This window comes from Schistocerca americana, chromosome 5 (assembly GCF_021461395.2).
Source record: "Schistocerca americana isolate TAMUIC-IGC-003095 chromosome 5, iqSchAmer2.1, whole genome shotgun sequence".
Lineage (NCBI taxonomy): Eukaryota > Metazoa > Arthropoda > Insecta > Orthoptera > Acrididae > Schistocerca > Schistocerca americana.
In genome coordinates, this window is record NC_060123.1 from 358,131,390 (window position 1) to 358,150,658 (window position 19,269).

The window sequence follows — 19,269 nt, forward strand, 5'->3', positions numbered from 1 at the left end:
AGTATTAAAGTTAGAAACTGTTTTATATGTCTTCAGGCAGTGTAGACGTTACTGAGAAAACTGGATAATGACGAATTTCACAGTTATCTGAGAATCGACTATAACAGTTTATTGCATTGGTGCATTTTGTGACTCCATTGATTTCGAAACAGTAACAGCAACAGTTACTGCTGAAGAAATACTAGTAGCCACTTCAAGATATTTGGATACTGGTACAGGCTGTACAGATTCTAAGACCAGTAGAATCCTGAAGCATGTGAACCGATATACAGAATTCTGAGGAAGTAAGATTCTGAAAGGAAGGTAGTCTCATTACCTGTTGCTTCGTAAGTTTCATGCCACTATCTTCAATCGTTAACTTCCCGCATTTTCTCTCCTGCTTATAAGATACGAACCCTAAAATCCTGGATACATTTCTGTAGCTTCCCATCTTTTGATATAGATCTAATACGGGAACCTAGGACACTTTATTCATTTAAGACCGACTTGATTATTCAATAGGAGTTGTGAAGTAAGCATACAGTACTTGCATTCTGTTCTTCAGTTTCCTTTCATTGTCTCTTACAGCTTTAAAATCAATAAGCTAGTATTCATATTCTTTCCTGCAAATAACAATTTCAATCTGAGAATGGTTGCCTTACCTATTTCTGCAGCATAGTAGGAGCTCGTGTGTCAATAGCAGCAGAGGAAGATGATCACTGATATCTGCTGCGGTAAGTACTTTCGCTGGGCTAGGAAGCTGACAATACGGCGATGAGTCGTTTCATAACTAAACAGATAGCTGAAAATGTTTACTGACTCAGGTTATGGCTTCATTACACTGTCCATCTAACAGTACTCCTTCAAATGCTTCATGTGGGGATATGTAGGTGGGATTCACTGGGTTTTAATGGCAACAGTGAGCACCCGCACAACGATTTATAAACTGTTGTATCAATTTATCTTAATATTTACTTCCACAAAACTGATACGTGATAGACTGTCACAAAGTCAAATGACTTTGACAATAACAGTAGTGCTTTCAGTATTCACCTTTCCAAGTGCAATAGGACCTCCACTGTAGATGACCGGCCTTTTACTCCTCCCAATTAAAATACATAGCTGTTATCTCATCCATACACTGCCTTGCTATTGCTTCATACACGATCACTTATTTGACGAAAATACCCACAATTCTCCTTCTTCCATTGTCTTTATTTTTTTGTCCTCGGCTAGCTTCTGTGTCATCTTCCTTGATGAATCTGTGTCGGTAAATATTAGTTCAGTCTTCTATTCCTATCGTCAAATCCCTCGTCTAATTCTTTCCTCCGATAAAAATTTCAAATTATCGACATTTCTTCGTAAACTTCAATGAATCACTCTAACAATGACACCAACATCCGTCTCTCCAACACTTTTCATTCTGCTCCTTACGAAACTTCCAAAAACTGCTTCCATTCCACTCCATACGATACCATAAAGAAACAACTTCCCTTCTACAGAATACATCTCATTTCTCCACCAACAAACTGCCATGTTCTCTCTGTCCGTCTTACCATTTCCGGCACCCTCCGTTAACTGTCTCTCTCTTCCATAAAATTTGCCGAGAACATTTTTTCACCTATTGCACCATATCACTTCCTATTTTCAGATAATATTGATAGAACATACATTTTAATTTATTTAAAACGCAATAAAACACAGATTACATTGGATTCGTTTATATTTATGACCGAATTTCAGGGTTTGTGTAGCTGTATATAAAAAATCAATGAGGTGTGCATTACGTTAAATAAGTGTTAAATGCATTATCCATGAACGACAACATACAATACAAATTTACAACGCAAAAAAATTCGTCGTAAGTTATTATTTAGTGCGCTGCAGGCTGCAAAAAGCATTTTCTACGTTGCCTCAGATATCGACGAAAAGGGCACGGACCTCTTTCTTGCATATTGAGCGTAGAATAAGAACCTCCAGGCGCCAGCATGAGGGTAAAACTGTCTGGAAGCGGAGACGCCGTGATTTACGCCGTGAATGAATATGCATGCACTTTTTCTGCAAAGGGGAGTGAGTTCCGCGCAAGCACCGGAGCCCAGGTCTCAAAGGCTTTGTTTGGCGTTCAGTGTGAAACGCCAGTCCTCCCCGAAGGTTTCCTGTCCTTTAACTGCAAGCGTTAATCTTTAGTTCCACAGCAACATTTTGCGACCGCCACACTGCTGTTGTTATGAGCAGGGAGACTGACGTAACGGTGTTGAATATGATGTATGTACTACTGACGTAGCTTTCTTTTCTGCGTGTGCAGTGTCAGACATAACGTATTGCACCAGAATTCCTTTCAGAAGGGTGGGTTGAAAGAAAACGACACGTTTCAGCTCACATCTGAGGGTTCCTTTTCGTGGCAGTCACAAAACTGAATGTTCAGCATCAAGAGAGAATAGCAAACAGAAAACCCCTTGGTAGAATGTTTGGTATTGTGGGACTGTTCCCACGGAGCACAGCAGAATATTTATTTGGAGTTTCAGCTTTGGCCTCATGTGTGAATAGGAATTTTTATACAATATTAGTAAGTAACATGAAAATACATTGTTCTATAAGGACGATACTTTTCGGATAGAAGTAGGTTTTCCACTTACGAATACACAAATAATGCAAATTTATAAGTATGACCTTTGCCACAATAGTAGTACCTAAGCACAGCGACATGGACGTGAGACTAAAGTGCTAGTCTGTATGGAACAGGATCTATGGTTTACTTGTACTAATGACTTCTACCAGCTACTGTGACAACGTAACTTTTGCATTATTTACCTCGATCAGATTTAACCGAATAGGTTCTTGTGTGTCAGATTCTGTGAGTAGCACCGAACCATCAATTTAATAAATAATGGTTTGCAAATTACTGCCACGATCTGTTAACGTAAGAACAGAGAAGAAAGCTAGTAAAACCTGATGATGGGTCACGCCCGAAATGCGTAACAGAGTTTCTATAGAATACGACATTTCTATGAACATCCAAGATCCGTTATTAGCGACCAATCATCGTTGAATACGTTTACTGGATTCAAGTAAACTATGATGGCGGGAATAGGATATGAAACACTTCTGAATAAGGGGAATTTGTCAACGTAGAATATTAATTTAAATATTTCGAAGCCATTTGTAAATGCATTAGTAAACATTGTGCGTAATCATGGTTTTTTGTTCATTTTAAGTGCAGCTGAACACGAATTTTAGTTTTGTTTGACTTATCTTATTGCGAAAATGTTTCGTAGTTCATGTTATTGTTGCCCTGGCAGCATCATATGCGTGCACATATATTTCTCCTATAATCATTCTTTATTCACTGGACTTTAATTTGAACGTTGCCTGTCAAACCGACGACTTTCAGTACTGAATTTCGTTCACGTGTTCTTAAATCACAGATATTCTTCAAAGATCTGATCTGAGCTTTCGATACCTAAGAAGATAACTGTCTTTGACTCGATCAGTGGGAGCCTTGAGTACACACCATGGCGATGAAGGTGCAACGACTAGTGGATAGATAGTGCGCCTCATGGATCTTAGACAACATTGTTTGAATGGAGAAAACGAGTCTTTGAGGTCGCTAGAGCCTGCCATTGGCAGGTGTGATAAGACGGTTCACAGCTAAGTAATATCTGATTACCACTGATGATGGAGTCTGCGTTCATTCACAGGCATCTTGCCATAAATTGTGCCTATTTTTGATTCGTATTGCAAGGCTTGGTGTGGTGATATTCACACTATTTTCAGAACCTTAGAGAGTGCTTCCTGTATTAAGATGTTACGTTCGTGCCTTTGTACGACGGGTGACTTTCTAACCATGGTCCCGAGTCAAGTTCCCTTTAATGCATCCGAATATAGTGACATTTGAAATCATCACATTCCTGTTTAATGAGCTTCTTTCATTATTTTCAGACACGTATAGATTAGTTTTGTCTGCGTCATGGTGACCAGCTATGCTTTGGATGCAATTACATACTATACACTACTGGCCAATAAAACTGCTACACCACGACGATGACGTGCTACAGACGCGAAATTTAACCGACAGGAAGATGATGCTGTCATATGCAAATGATTAGCTTTTCAGAGCATTCGCACAAGGTGGGGGCCAGTGGCGATACCTACTACGTGCTAACATGAGGAAAGTTTCCAACCGATTTCTCATACACAAACAGCAGTTGACCGGCGTTACCTGGTGAACCGTTGTTGTGATGCCTCGTATAAGGAGGAGAAATGCGTACCATCACGTTTCCGACTTTGTTAAGGGTCGGATTGTAGCCTATCGCGATTGTAGTTTATCGTATTGTGACATTGCTGCTCGCGTTGGTCGAGATCCAATGACTGTTAGCAGAATATGGAATCGATGGGCTCAGGAGGGAAATACGGAACGCCGCGCTGGGTCCCAACGGCCTCGTATCACTAGCAGTCGAGACGGCAGGCATCTTATCCGCATGGCTGTAACGGATCGTGCAGCCACGTCTCGATCCCTGAGTCAACAGATGGGGACGTTTGCAAGACAACAACCATCTGCACGAACAGTTCGACGACGTTTGCAGCAGCATGGACTATCGGCTCGGAGACCATGGTTGCGGTTACCCTTGACGCTGCATCACTGTCAGGAGCGCCTGCGATGGTGTATTCAACGACGAACCTGGGTGCACGAATGGCAAAACGTCATTTTTTCGGATGAGTCCAGGTTCAGTTTACAGCATCACGATGGTCGCATCCGTGTTTGGCGACATCGCGGTGAAAGCACATTGGTAGCGGGTATTCGTCATCGCCATACTGGCTTATATCCCGGCGTGATGGTATGGAGTACCATTGATTACACATCTCAGTCACCGCATTGACGGCACTTTGAACAGTGGACGTTACATTTCAGATGTGTTACGACCCGTGGCTCTACCCTTCATTCTATCCCTGCGAGACCCTATATTTCAGCAGGGTAATGCACGACCGCATGTTGCAGGTCCTGTACGGGCCTTTCTGTTTACAGAAAATGTTCGACTGATGTCCTGGCCAGCACATTCTCCCGATCTCTCACCAATTGGAAACGTCTGGTCAATGGTGGTCGAGCAACTGTCTCTTCACAATACGTCAGTCACTACTCTTGATGAACTGTGGTATCGTGTTGAAGCTGCATGAGCACCGGTACACGCCATTCAAGCTCTGTTTGACTCAATGCCCAGGCGTATCAAGGCCGTTATTGCGGCCAGAGGTGATTGTTCTGGGTACTGATTTCTCAGGATCTATGCATCCAAATTGCATGAAAATATAATCACATGTCAGTTCTAGTTAATTTGTCCACTGAATACCCGTTTATCATCTGCATTTCTTCTTGGTGCAGCAATTTTAATGGCCAGTAGCGTACTTATGTATGGGAGCCCGCCGGCTACTTCTGCTTCTGGCACAACGTCTGCAACTAGCGGGTAGTCTTCCTCCAGCGCCGCAGGCGCTCCTCCTCTGGGAGACAATTCACTCGCCGAGCGCCGCAACCAAACGCTGATGTAAGTGATCCTTCGCTACTTTAGAAGGCCCCTATAAAAAAGGAGTTGCTGTAGGGCAATGAATTTTTGTGGTAATATTTGTAAGGACATTGGGAAGTGAAATATCGAATGAACCACTAAAGGAACACCCTTTAATTTCCACATGAGAGGTTAACGTTTGTTAATGGTATTCCCTATTTATGTTGCAGTTTGCTAAATGTTGATTAGTGGGACGATCATCTGCATTCACGACAGCCTGAAACTGGACTAGAGACACCATTTCACAATTGTTTGCAGCACCTTTAGAACACTGGACAAAGCTCGTGCAGTGCTTGAAGATCGCACATTGGTCCCAGCATTTTCAGCCATTGCAACAGTAACTTCTTCAGCAATTCGTAGCGCAAACAGCAGTCGGGCTCTTCCAAGAGCAAATTGCCTGTTAATTAGAACGGCCTAATTATGTTCTTAATCCCTGGTGCGGATAGAGGACCTCTCCATATTCATGTAACGCGTCGATGTCCCGAAGAGCAGCAGCAGTATTCCTGCTGTTTTGATTAGACAGCTTTACTAATAAAGCCCTCCTCACCTTGTCCATACCCATGTTGACTGCCTCCAACTGTGTTGTTACTGATGTGTGTTCCAACTGTACCGGTTCCGGCGTCTAACGGCAACTCGTGACACTAATGCTATGAAAAACACAAATAGTGCAGCGCACTGTCTGAACTTTATTACTACAAATCTGGATTTCTATAAAATTACTTTTCGGTCTACACAGGCCCATGTAGCGGAAGTTTAATAATAGCCTCCAAGTACGCTGCGTATTTAGAATCTTCGAGCAATAACAGGCTTGTTGACACGCTAACTTCTTGCAGGCGTCACTAGAGGCAACAGCCCTGCCCACAAGTACAGTGTCGCTGCAATCGCAGGCACTCTTTTGCAACCACAAGACACGTTATCGCTAAGCAAAGTGCCATAACTTCCTATGGCTGCCTAATTAAGACGCTGGTCGGTGGCTAGCGCGCAGCGTACACTCACGCTCTTGCTTTACACCACCCGTTCCCACGGCCCATCAGTCGGGTCTCTCTGTGAGATCCCGCCAGCTCCACTTGACTGCCTGTCCAGCCAAGGCTAGCCGTCTGGGACCTCATCCACACTGCACCGCGACGCCGTTCCGGCAGTCACAAGGAAAGACGCTCCACTGCAGCTGCATCGACGCCTTCACGACACTCGTTACCAATGAACTGGTAGTGTTTCTGTCGAACTTAGACTGTATGCTTGTGCTTTGTAGAGAGCGTAGCTGCCAACGTCATACACGTATCACATCAGGATGACCTTTCAGTTCTGCATCATGTTGAACGTTTCTCATGCGTTCCGACAGTAAAATGTTCTTGAATGCTACCTGGAAATCAAATGTTTGCATGCAGTTTTACTGTAGGGGATGTAAAACATATTTTTCTACTCTACAATTTATTTTTGACCCTTCGCCCTCATTTTCAAATTCAGATTTTTTTGACTGAAACGCACTTTGGAATTAATACCTGTTCCACGGCATTTCCGTTCTATCTTCAGCAGCGAGAATTCCTGAATTATCATTACGGTCACTATATAGATTTTACGAACAAATGGTTCAAATGGCTCTGAGCACTATGGGACTCAACTGCTGAGGTCATTAGTCCCCTAGAACTTAGAACTAGTTAAACCTAACTAACCTAAGGACATCACAAACATCCATGCCCGAGGCAGGATTCGAACCTGCGACCGTAGCGGTCTTGCGGTTCCAGACTGCAGCGCCTTTAACCGCACGGCCACTTCGGCCGGCTTTTACGAACAACCAAGGTCCCTATCACACTTCTACTCTTCCCGTAAATAACCTGATTTTAATCTCTCAGAAAATGTCTTGAAGTGCGATCAACATCCATGCAATGGTAGCTAATCATCGATTGGTAGTTCCACTTGGATATGGCGTTCCTGTAGTGAAGTCGCTTTGTCGTCCACTTGTGGCCCTTCTCAAGGTTATTGGCGGCGTTGCATCTGATCGAAACCATACCGACATCTTGTCCCGCTTTCAATAACGCTTTGTGCAACTTATGCTGCTTGACAGCAGCCTGTTACTCCCATTTTCTTTCCTCTCTGTTTTCTTCGTAGCAGCTTAATTCTCCCAGCCTCTGAAAATGTAGTATGTGTGACGTGAGCGCGTGCGCTTTCTTTCCTTGCTGCAGTTCGTCTCAACCCTCCTTCCTACCTATATGTGTGTGTGGGAGACAATGTAACTGAGAGGACACTAGTCTTTTGAAGCTCGCTTCTCGGTAGTCGGGCACTATCTTAGTGTCATTAGGTCGTAGTGCGAACTTTGATTTTCAGCTGCTTGTGATAGGATCAGAAACATAGCTCAGTAGCGGCAAGTGAACGCCCCGCTCTGGTGCAAGCTGCAGGTTTTCTCCTTCCCCCCGACAGCCGCCCGGGGTAGAGGTGGGCTAGAGCCAATGCTTTGGCTTCCTGTCCTGCTGAGGTTGTCAGAAATGGATGTGTTTGTGTTGCGCTACTCTTAGATCGCTTACGAAGTATTCTGTAAAGTTATTTCGACTTGATATTTCAGTTCAGATCGGTTGTATATTATTGGACAATGTATACTATTCGTGAGTAGTGATTATTCGGAATTCGCGGTTGAATGTAGAATTTTTTGTGTAGAATGCTTTGTTGGGCGAAAAGTGACAGTTAGGTCTGTGAAGAATCAGTAATATTAAGATGAAGGATTTAATTTGTAGAGAGTACCAGCGAACTGCATTTTATTCATTCGTCTGGGCGAATTTACGGGTTTTACCTATTGTGTAATTAAGAGATTCCGGCCATCAGTCACAACGTGTACTCTAAGTTAATGTTAATCCATTTTAATAATGTTAATTGAACAGATCCTTTATTTCTGAGTTCAATGAACGCAGTACGCCGGCATACGTCCACTTTTAACGGGTTACAAGATTTTTACGTAAATGGTAAGTTTTGTCCACTCCATACATTGCACATTATTGTGCTTGTGCTCCGTCCCATAGTACTAAACTGGGCGCATAGTAAAGGTGAGCTAATAAGGGAAATAGTTACCAACATGTAGGGATATTTTCTGGCCATAAATGGGCTTTACCTTTATGTACCCTTGTATGAAGTAATAACGAATTCGCTGGGAACGTCTTTCCGTACCTCCATGATGCTCTAGTCCTTACCGTGCGTTCCCTCTGTAGTCAGATCCTATTAGATTAATTGTTGCTTACATCTTATATGTATGACACATGTGTAAATGTGATTGTGACGTCCGCCTCGTCCTCTTTATCGCATCCTCTATACCCTTATAAACTGGAGTACATACCGTTAAATCAGAACTCAGCTGTTCTAATCCTAGATGTACGACAGAGGCTCCTTATCATTTGTAACCGATGTTTGTGGAATAATGAGAAGACCATAACGCGTGATGTAATACATCAACATTATAATCACGCAGTTGGGTAATGAATAGGGGTTCCCTGCGCCTCATCGCCATTTCCTTGTCCTAGTCATTTTAATGTAGTCCCACATGAGAATAATAACGTTCGTGAGCTCTCCATATATTGATAAGAAAACTATTATCTGCACTGCTTACGACGTTATCTTCCATTTGAGCGTCTGTGTCTGTCGAATATTCAATCAGGTTCCAAAGTCGTTACCCGAAGCGCTAAAGAAATACATGATGATGATAAGTCCCATACTCAGTGACGGAGCGTAGGGGAACGATGCGGGAGACCCGCACCGCCGTACTAGGCAAGGTCCTAGTGGAGGTGGTTTGCCATTGCCTTCCTCCGACTGCGAATGAGGATGAATAATGATGATGATGATGAAGACGACACAACACCCAGCCATCTCGAGGCAGGAAAAATCCCTGACCTCGCCGGGAATCGAATCCGGGACCCAGTGCTCGGGAAGCGAGAACGCTACCGCGAGACCACGAGCAGCGGACAAGAAATACCAGGTGTCCGGATACTTTTGTCCACATAGTGTATATATAAGAAATACATATATACACTATGAGGCCAAAAGTATCCGGACACCTGGCTGAAAGTGACTTACAAATTCGTGACGCCCTCCATCGGCAATGCCCATTCTTCACGGAGTACTGCGCTGAGGAGATGTGTCGATGGCGGTCGGTGAGACCTGGCACGAAATCCGCTTTCCAAAACACCCCAATAGTGTTTTATAGGATTCAGGTCAAGAGTCTGTGCTGGCCACTCCATAACAGGGATGTTGTTGTCGTGTAACCACTCCACCACAGGCCGTGCATTATGAACAGGCGCTCGATCGTGTTGAAAGATGCAATCGCCATCCCCGAATTGCTCTTTAACAGTGGGAAGCAAGAAGATGTTTAAAACATCAATGTAGGCTTATGCTGTGATAGTGCCACGCAAACCAACAAGGGGTGCAAGCCAGACCCACGAGAAACACGACCACACCTTAACACCAACACCACTGCCTCTGAATTTTACTGTTGGCACTACACACGTTGGCAGATGACGTTCACCGGGCATTCGCCATATCCACACCCTGCCACCGGATCACCACATTGTGTACCGTGATTCGTCACTCCACACAAGGTTTTTCCACTGTTTAATCGTCCAATGTTTGAGTTTCTTACACCAAGCGTGGCGTCGTTTGGTATTTACCGGCGTGATGTGTGGCTTATGAGCAGCCGCTCGACCATGAAATCAAAGTTCTCTACCTCCCGCCTAACTGTCATAGTACTTGCAATGGATCCTGATGCAGTTTGGAATTCCTGTGTGATGGTCTGGATAGATGCCTGATAGTTAGATCCTCTTCAACTTTCGGCGGTCTCTCTCAGTCTACAGATGAGGTCGGCCTGCACGCTTTTGTGCTGTACGTTTCCCTTGACGTTTCCTCTTCACTATCACATCGGAAACAGTGGACCTAGGGATGTTTAGGAGTGCGGAAATCTCGCGTACAGACTCATGACACGACCCCCAATCACCCGACCACGTTCGAAGTCCGTCAGTTCCGCGGAGCGCCCCATTCTGCTCTCTCACGATTTCTAAGGATTACTGAGGTCGCTGATTTGGAGTACCTACCAGTAGGTGGCAGCACAATGTACCTGATGTGAAAAACGTACGTTTTTGGGGTGTTAGGATACTTTTGATCACATAGTGCAATCATTTCATTGGCCTATTCATGCCACGTAGTGCATTAAAATCTTGTGGAAGAGCATATAAGCCAGCGAGGAGATCACATGTGAGCCAGCACTAGACACAACGGCCAGGTATAGCTAGTAGTTACATATCACAAGTTCCTCTTTGATTAATTTCCCATCCATTAAGAGAGCTCACACAACAGGAAAGTCTTCCTTTCTACTAGTGGACACTAATATGGGGAGTCCCCACCCTTCTCTTTTATGGCTACCTGATCTCTGCCCGATGTCTGTATGTCTGTGGAGGAATTGTATTCCCTTCCTCTAGAGTAAACATCATAGAAGGTGGACTGAACCCACCCCAGAGATGTTTCATTGATGGAAAAGCATTTTTATTTGAGAATCAGCCGTATAAATTATATTTTTTCGAGCTGTTTCGGTTGTTTCGAGCAACATCAGCTGCAAGGAAAAATAGTAACATTTCTCCATTGTCCACAAATAATTGTCTCACAGATGGTACTTTGTGGCAGGGTGCATTGTCATGCTCATACAATCATCGTATCTGACCTGCTTCTCTACTGTACGCAGTACACAATGCTGTAACATGTGTTCATATTATTCCACATTTAGCGTTTTCTAGGCCAGTTAGGGGAACACACACTAAATACGAAAGATACCCATAAACAGAAAAATTACTTCCTCCTTACTTCAGTGTTGACACTAACCATGATGGTAGGTTCTCCAGGCATCCTCCAAACCTATACCCTTCCACCGGATTGCCACAGCGTAAAACCTGATTCACCATTACAAATTATTCTTTCTTGACGTCGTTTGTCCTATGTCGTCGTTCTTTATACCACTTCTAGCAACTGTTGTAATCCATTCTATTCAGATCATTATGGACAATCATCGTGTTAGCTACACTGCCGGTATGACTTTGTAACTCACGAGTGATTCTGCCTGCTGCATTCATGCGATTCTATACAACCACGCTACGGAATGCTCAACGGTTCCTATCCCTCAGTACACGAGGTCTGGTTTCTCCTGGTTTAACTGCGGCTATAATTCGTATTTCAGTTTCACAATCAGACGGCCAACAATGAACCTGATCGCCTTTAGAAGGGTTGAATCGCCCCTTACAAATTTGTACTCAGGTGACGTACAATGGCAATTTCGCGTTAGGAATCACTGAGATCTGCTGACAAAAAAAATGACTCTGAGCACTATGGGATTTACCATCTGAGGTCATCAGTCCCCTAGAACTTAGAACTACTTGAACCTAACTAACCTAAGGACATCACACACATCCATGCCCGAAGCAGAATTCGAACCCTCGACCGTAGCGGTCGCTCGGTTCCAGACTGCAGCGCCTAGAACCGCACGGCCACCACGGCCGGCTCTGCTGACAGACACATTCTCCTGTTACTGTTTTTTCTACAGAAGACACGGCTCTCCCAGACTCCATTCGTACTCTCACCTCCGTCTCTTGTGAGATGTAATGGTCGGTTCCACATTGCATAAGGGTGTCAAAATGGTTCAAATGGCTCTGAGCACTAAGGGACTCAGCTTCTTAGGTCATAAGTCCCCTAGAACTTAGAAATACTTAAACTTAACTAACCTAAGGACATCACACACACCCATGCCCGAGGCAGGATTCGAACCTGCGACCGTAGCAGTCCCGCGGTTCCGGACTGCAGCGCCAGAACCGCACGGCCACCGCGGCCGGCCATAAGGGCGTCCGAATACCTTTGATCAATTAGTGTATTTGCAGGCTGAGTTATGCTGATCATTGATTTTCGTCCTACGAGCTTAATGTCTGTTAGATAATTTTTTTCAACCCCAAAAATCCAAAATATTTGAGATAGTATAGACAGATCATTACCTAGAACGATAAATAATCTTTCAGGATTAGATACACTAAAGAGCCTAATAAACTGCTACACCCGCCTAATATCGTGTAGGGCTCCCTCGAGCAACTAGAGGGAACTGACACTATCAATCCTGCAGGACTGTCCATAAATCCGTAAGAATATGAGGGGAGTGGAGATCTCTTCTGAACAGCAAGTTGGAAGGGTCCCAAACATGCTCAAGAATGTTCATTTCTGGGGAGTTTGGTGGCCAGCGGAATTGTTTAAAATCAGAAGAGTGTTCCCGGAGCCACTCTGTAGCAATTCCGGACGTATGTGGTGCCGCATTCTTCTGCTGGAATTGCCCAAGTCCGCCGGAATGCACAATGGACATGAATGGATGCAGGTGATCAGACAGGATGCTTACGTATGTGTCACCTGTCACAGTCGTATCTGGAGGCATCACGTGTCCCATATCACTGCAACTGCACACGCTCCACACCATTACAGAGCCTCCACTAGGTTAAACAGTCCCCTGCTGACATGTGGGACCCATGGATTGAGGAGGTTGTCTCTATAAGCGTACACGTCCATCCGCTCGATACAATTTGAAACGAGACTCGTCAGACCAGGCAACATGTTTCCAGTCATCAACAGTTGGTGTTGACGGGTATAGGCGAGGCATAAAGTTTTGTTTCGTGCAGTCATCAAGGGTACACGAGTGGTCCATCGACACCGAAAGCCCATTTTGATGATGTTTTGTTGAATGGTTCGCACGCTGACACTTGTTAATGTCCCACCATTAAAATCTGCAACAATTTGCGGAAGGGTTGCACTTTTGTCACGTTGAACGATTCTCTTTAGTCGTCGTTGGTCCCGTTCTTGCAGGATCATTTTCCGGCCGCAACGATGTCGGAGATTTGATGTTTCGCCGAATTCCTGATATTCACGCTACACTCGTGAAATGGTCTTACGGGGAAAACCCCACTTCATCGCTACCTCGGAGATGCTGTGTCCCATCGCTCGTGCGCAAACACCACGGTCAAACACACTTAAATCTTGAACTGCAGTTCTATCAGCAGTAACCGTCTGACAACTGCGCCAGAAACTTGTTGTCTTCTATAGCTGTTGCCGACCGAGCGCCGTGTTCTCCCTGTTTACATTTCTCTGTACTTGAATACCCATGCCTATACCAGTTTCTTTGGCGCTTCAGTATCATATTCCTTCTAGCAGGGAGAGTGTAGTCGACTGGTCGATCTCACTCTCAATGTCAGTAGTGTAGAATGGAAGGGGGAAAAAAATGACTGCCTTTCCGAAACATGTCTCCCATTTCTCTCTGCTTTTGCTGCGGCGAGCTATTCCGTGTCGCGGTCGTTTGCAGGGATCGCTAGGGAACCGTCGGTACAAGTTATACATACTGTAAGCCATTATAGGGCATTCTAAGTCACTTGTCTTCATGGAGGTCGAGAAGTTTTAGAGAAAGGACAGTAAAAGTTTTAAATATTGCCTGTTGTTATTATCATCTGAAAGAAAGACCGACAATCAGTCTGTACGATAAATAAGTCCCTTTTTGTGCAAAGCCATTACCTGCATTGCTCAGGCCGCTTATTATACTTTCTGCTTTATACAGCTTTAGGCAGAATAAGGGTGACTTCTTTTGCCAGAAGTCTTCGGCCGCCAAAGCTGATGATTTTTATTCATCGTTAAAGGGGTGGCGGTGTTCGAACCCAGGACCGAGAACATTTTGATTCTTAATGGTACCCTCAGACCACCGATACAGTGCCTTCTTATTTTGTATAATTTCAATATTGATGAAATGCATGGGACATGTGTCATGACCTGATGTTTCACAGGTGAAACAAAAAATCGTTTGACCTGAGTTTCTCCTGGCGTATACAACTTTCAAATAACTTCCGGGAATTCAGCCAGGTAACACTTTCAGCGACCGCCGATATTTCGGCGGGAAAACACCCCGCCATTTTCAAGGCAAACTGCAACGGACAGGCGGCGTACACGCAAATTTAATACCTCGGTTCTCGGACCCAAGCAGGAAAGATAACACACACACACTGAACACTAGTGCCACCAAAAATGGCCAAAGTCAGAGCTATCGATAGTGAGACTATGAATTCGCAGGTGAGGTAGCATTGAGTCTGTCCCTCTGTTTCTTGACAAGGGAGAGAGCCGGATTCCAAACAGAGTTTAAACAGAAACCTCCATCCCTGTTAACAAGGTTGCTCGCTAATTTAATCTCAACTGCCTCCCGAATCACACTGTCCCAATAGCTGGACGTGCATGCCAATATCTCAGTGTTATTATATAACATGGGGTGACCAGTATCCAAGCAATGTTCGGCAATAGCAGATCTATTTGGCTGCTGTAATCGTGTGTGCCGTTTATGCTCAGTACATCTGTCCTCCACGGTCCTGATAGTTTGACCAATATATGCCATGCCGCAGCTACAAGGGACACGATATACACCCGCCTTACGCAGTCCAAGATCATCCTTAACGGAACTCAAAAGTGCTCTAATTTTAGATGGAGGTCGGAAAACACATTTCACATCGTATTTCCGTAAAATACGACCGATCTTATTGGACGTGTTTCCTACGTAAGGCAAGAAGGCAGTAAACTTAGGTGTTGACTCAGAATTATCATCAATCACCTGATGTACAGTTGGTCGATAGCGCAACGCACGTTCAATCTGTCTATCACTGTAACCATTTTGACGAAATGTAACTTCAAGATGGGACAGCTCAGCTGGCAAAGTCTCAGCGTCAGAAACGATATGTGCCCTGTGTACCAAGGTACGAAGTACCCCTTCACGCTGAGCCGGATGGTGACAACTATTAGCTTGTAAGTACAAGTCGGTGTGAGTACGTTTCCTGTAGACTGCATGTCCCAATGATCCATCATCCTTCCTCCTAACCAACACGTCGAGAAAGGGAAGGCAACCATCCTTTTCCACCTCCATCGTAAAACGAATGTTCGGGTGGATCGAGTTCAGATGTTCTAGAAAGACATTCAAATTCTCCCTACCGTGAGGCCAAACAACGAAGGTATCGTCAACGTATCTATAGAAACAGGCGGGTTTTAAAGGCGCCGACTCCAATCCACGTTCCTCGAAGTCTTCCATAAACAAATTTGCGATCACAGGAGACAACGGACTACCCATCCCAACTCCATCTGTCTGCTCGTAATACTGGTCATTAAATAAAAAGTAAGTGGATGTCAACACATGCCTAAAGAGATTAGTTAAATCAGCACCAAACCTGGCTTCAATTAACCGCAACGAATCAGACAGAGGAACACGAGTGAAGAGAGAGACCACATCGAAACTCACTAAAATATCAGAGTCATTCAGCCTCAGTCCCTCCAAACGACGTAAAAAATCAGCTGAGTTCCTGATATGATGTTCACACCGTCCTACTTGTGAACTCAACAGAGAAGCAAGATGCTTGGATACACCATATGTCGGGGCGCCGATGTTACTCACTATAGGACGGAAAGGAACCCCTTCCTTATGAACCTTTGGAAGGCCATATAACCTAGGGGGAACCGCACTATAGGTGTTAAGCCTCTTGATTGTGTCCTGCGACAAACCACTTTTCTTCAGGAGGCTGTTGGTCTTTCTCTCAACACTTTTCGTGGGGTCAGCATCGATTCTGCGATACGTTGAATCAGATAGTAAACGTTGCATCTTTTGTACATAATCATGTTTATTTAAAACAACGGTGGCATTGCCCTTGTCAGCAGGTAAAATAACAATACTGGGATCAACTTTGAGAGAGCGTAAAGCAGCCCTCTCTGCTGCTGTTACATTACTCTTGGGTGGACGAGCCCTAGTCAAAACACGGCATGCCTCCCTCCTAACTTCCTCTGCAGCGTCAGGAGGTATTTTGCAAACTGCCTGTTCAATTGAACTAATAAAATAAACCACCGGCAAATTCTTCGGAGTGGGTGCAAAATTTATTCCCTTCCCTAGCACGGATAAGGTTGCGTCGTCAAAAGATTTCTCTGTGAGATTTATCACAGAACGTCGAGATATAACATCCGACTCCGCGCTATGAAAACGTTCAAACTTTGCCAAATGCCGGGCAGTAACGGAGTTGTACTCCCAATCAGCTTGGGCCCATGAGGCACCGTCCAACCAATCCCAAGTGAAATCAGACGCTTCAGATGCAACCATTAAATGAAAACGATACAATTCTTTGGAAACAGAATCCAAACGTCGACGAGTAAAACGAATACATTCGCGAACAAGAGCCAAGCCAGCACGTTGCTTAATTCGATTGGCGGCAGGAGAATTAATATGGTGCACAACCTTAGCAAATGTTGGGACATGATTTTCATCACGACACCTCAATAAAAACGACAAAGCACATTGCAGTCTAACTCGACAGCTACGAAGTTTATCCAACTTAGGTAAACACCGACACATTTACTCCCCGTAGAGGTAAACAATGTGAGACCTGAGTTTCTCCTGGCGTATACAACTTTCAAATAACTTCCGGGAATTCAGCCAGGTAACACTTTCAGCGACCGCCGATATTTCGGCGGGAGAACACCCCGCCATTTTCAAGGCAAACTGCAACGGACAGGCGGCGTACATGCAAATTTAATACCTCGGTTCTCGGACCCAAGCAGGAAAGATAACACACACACACTGAACACTAGTGCCACCAAAGATGGCCAAAGTCAGAGCTATCGATAGTGAGACTATGAATTCGCAGGTGAGGTAGCATTGAGTCTGTCCCTCTGTTTCTTGACAAGGGAGAGAGCCGGATTCCAAACAGAGTTTAAACAGAAACCTCCATCCCTGTTAACAAGGTTGCTCGCTAATTTAATCTCAACTGCCTCCCGAATCACACTGTCCCAATAGCTGGACGTGCATGTCAATATCTCAGTGTTATTATATAACATGGGGTGACCAGTATCCAAGCAATGTTCGGCAATAGCAGATCTATTTGGCTGGTGTAATCGTGTGTGCCGTTTATGCTCAGTAGATCTGTCCTCCACGGTCCTGATAGTTTGACCAATATATGCCATGCCGCAGCTACAAGGGACACGATATACACCCGCCTTACGCAGTCCAAGATCATCCTTAACGGAACTCAAAAGTGCTCTAATTTTAGATGGAGGTCGGAAAACACATTTCACATCGTATTTCCGTAAAATACGACCGATCTTATTGGACGTGTTTCCTACGTAAGGCAAGAAGGCAGTAGACTTAGGTGTTGACTCAGAATTATCATCAATCACCTGATGTACAGTTGGTCGATAGCGCAACGCACGTTCAATCTGTCTATCACTGTAACCATTTTGACGAAATGTAACTTCAAGATGGGACAGCTCAGCTGGCAAAGTCTCAGCGTCAGAAACGATATGTGCCCTGTGTACCAAGGTACGAAGTACCCCTTCACGCTGAGACGGATGGTGACTATTAGCTTGTAAGTACAAGTCGGTGTGAGTACGTTTCCTGTAGACTGCATGTCCCAATGATCCATCATCCTTCCTCCTAACCAACACGTCGAGAAAGGGAAGGCAACCATCCTTTTCCACCTCCATCGTAAAACGAATGTTCGGGTGGATCGAGTTCAGATGTTCTAGAAAGACATTCAAATTCTCCCTACCGTGAGGCCAAACAACGAAGGTATCGTCAACGTATCTATAGAAACAGGCGGGTTTTAAAGGCGCCGACTCCAATCCTCGTTCCTCGAAGTCTTCCATAAACAAATTTGCGATCACAGGAGACAACGGACTACCCATCCCAACTCCATCTGTCTGCTCGTAATACTGGTCATTAAATAAAAAGTAAGTGGATGTCAACACATGCCTAAAGAGATTAGTTAAATCAGCACCAAACCTGGCTTCAATTAACCGCAACGAATCAGACAGAGGAACACGAGTGAAGAGAGAGACCACATCGAAACTCACTAAAATATCAGAGTCATTCAGCCTCAGTCCCTCCAAACGACGTAAAAAATCAGCTGAGTTCCTGATATGATGTTCACACCGTCCTACTTGTGGCCTCAACAGAGAAGCAAGATGCTTGGATACACCATATGTCGGGGCGCCGATGTTACTCACTATAGGACGGAAAGGAACCCCTTCCTTATGAACCTTTGGAAGGCCATATAACCTAGGGGGAACCGCACTATAGGTGTTAAGCCTCTTGATTGTGTCCTGCGACAAACCACTTTTCTTCAGGAGGCTGTTGGTCTTTCTCTCAACACTTTTCGTGGGGTCAGCATCGATTCTGCGATACGTTGAATCAGATAGTAAACGTTGCATCTTTTGTACATAATCATGTTTATTTAAAACAACGGTGGCATTGCCCTTGTCAGCAGGTAAAATAACAATACTGAGATCAACTTTGAGAGAGCGTAAAGCAGCCCTCTCTGCTGCTGTTACATTACTCTTGGGTGGACGAGCCCTAGTCAAAACACGGCATGCCTCCCTCCTAACTTCCTCTGCAGCGTCAGGAGGTATTTTGCAAACTGCCTGTTCAATTGAACTAATAAAATCAACTACCGGCAAATTCTTCGGAGTGGGTGCCTGTCCGTTGCAGTTTGCCTTGAAAATGGCGGGGTGTTCTCCCGCCGAAATATCGGCGGTCGCTGAAAGTGTTACCTGGCTGAATTCCCGGAAGTTATTTGAAAAAATCGTTTCTTTGAGTCACGAGCATCGTTCTCTAAAAAAAATAAATAAACAAATAAATATTCTGACATGTTGTCCTTGTCTTCTGTAAAAATTTTACTGTTTCGTAAGA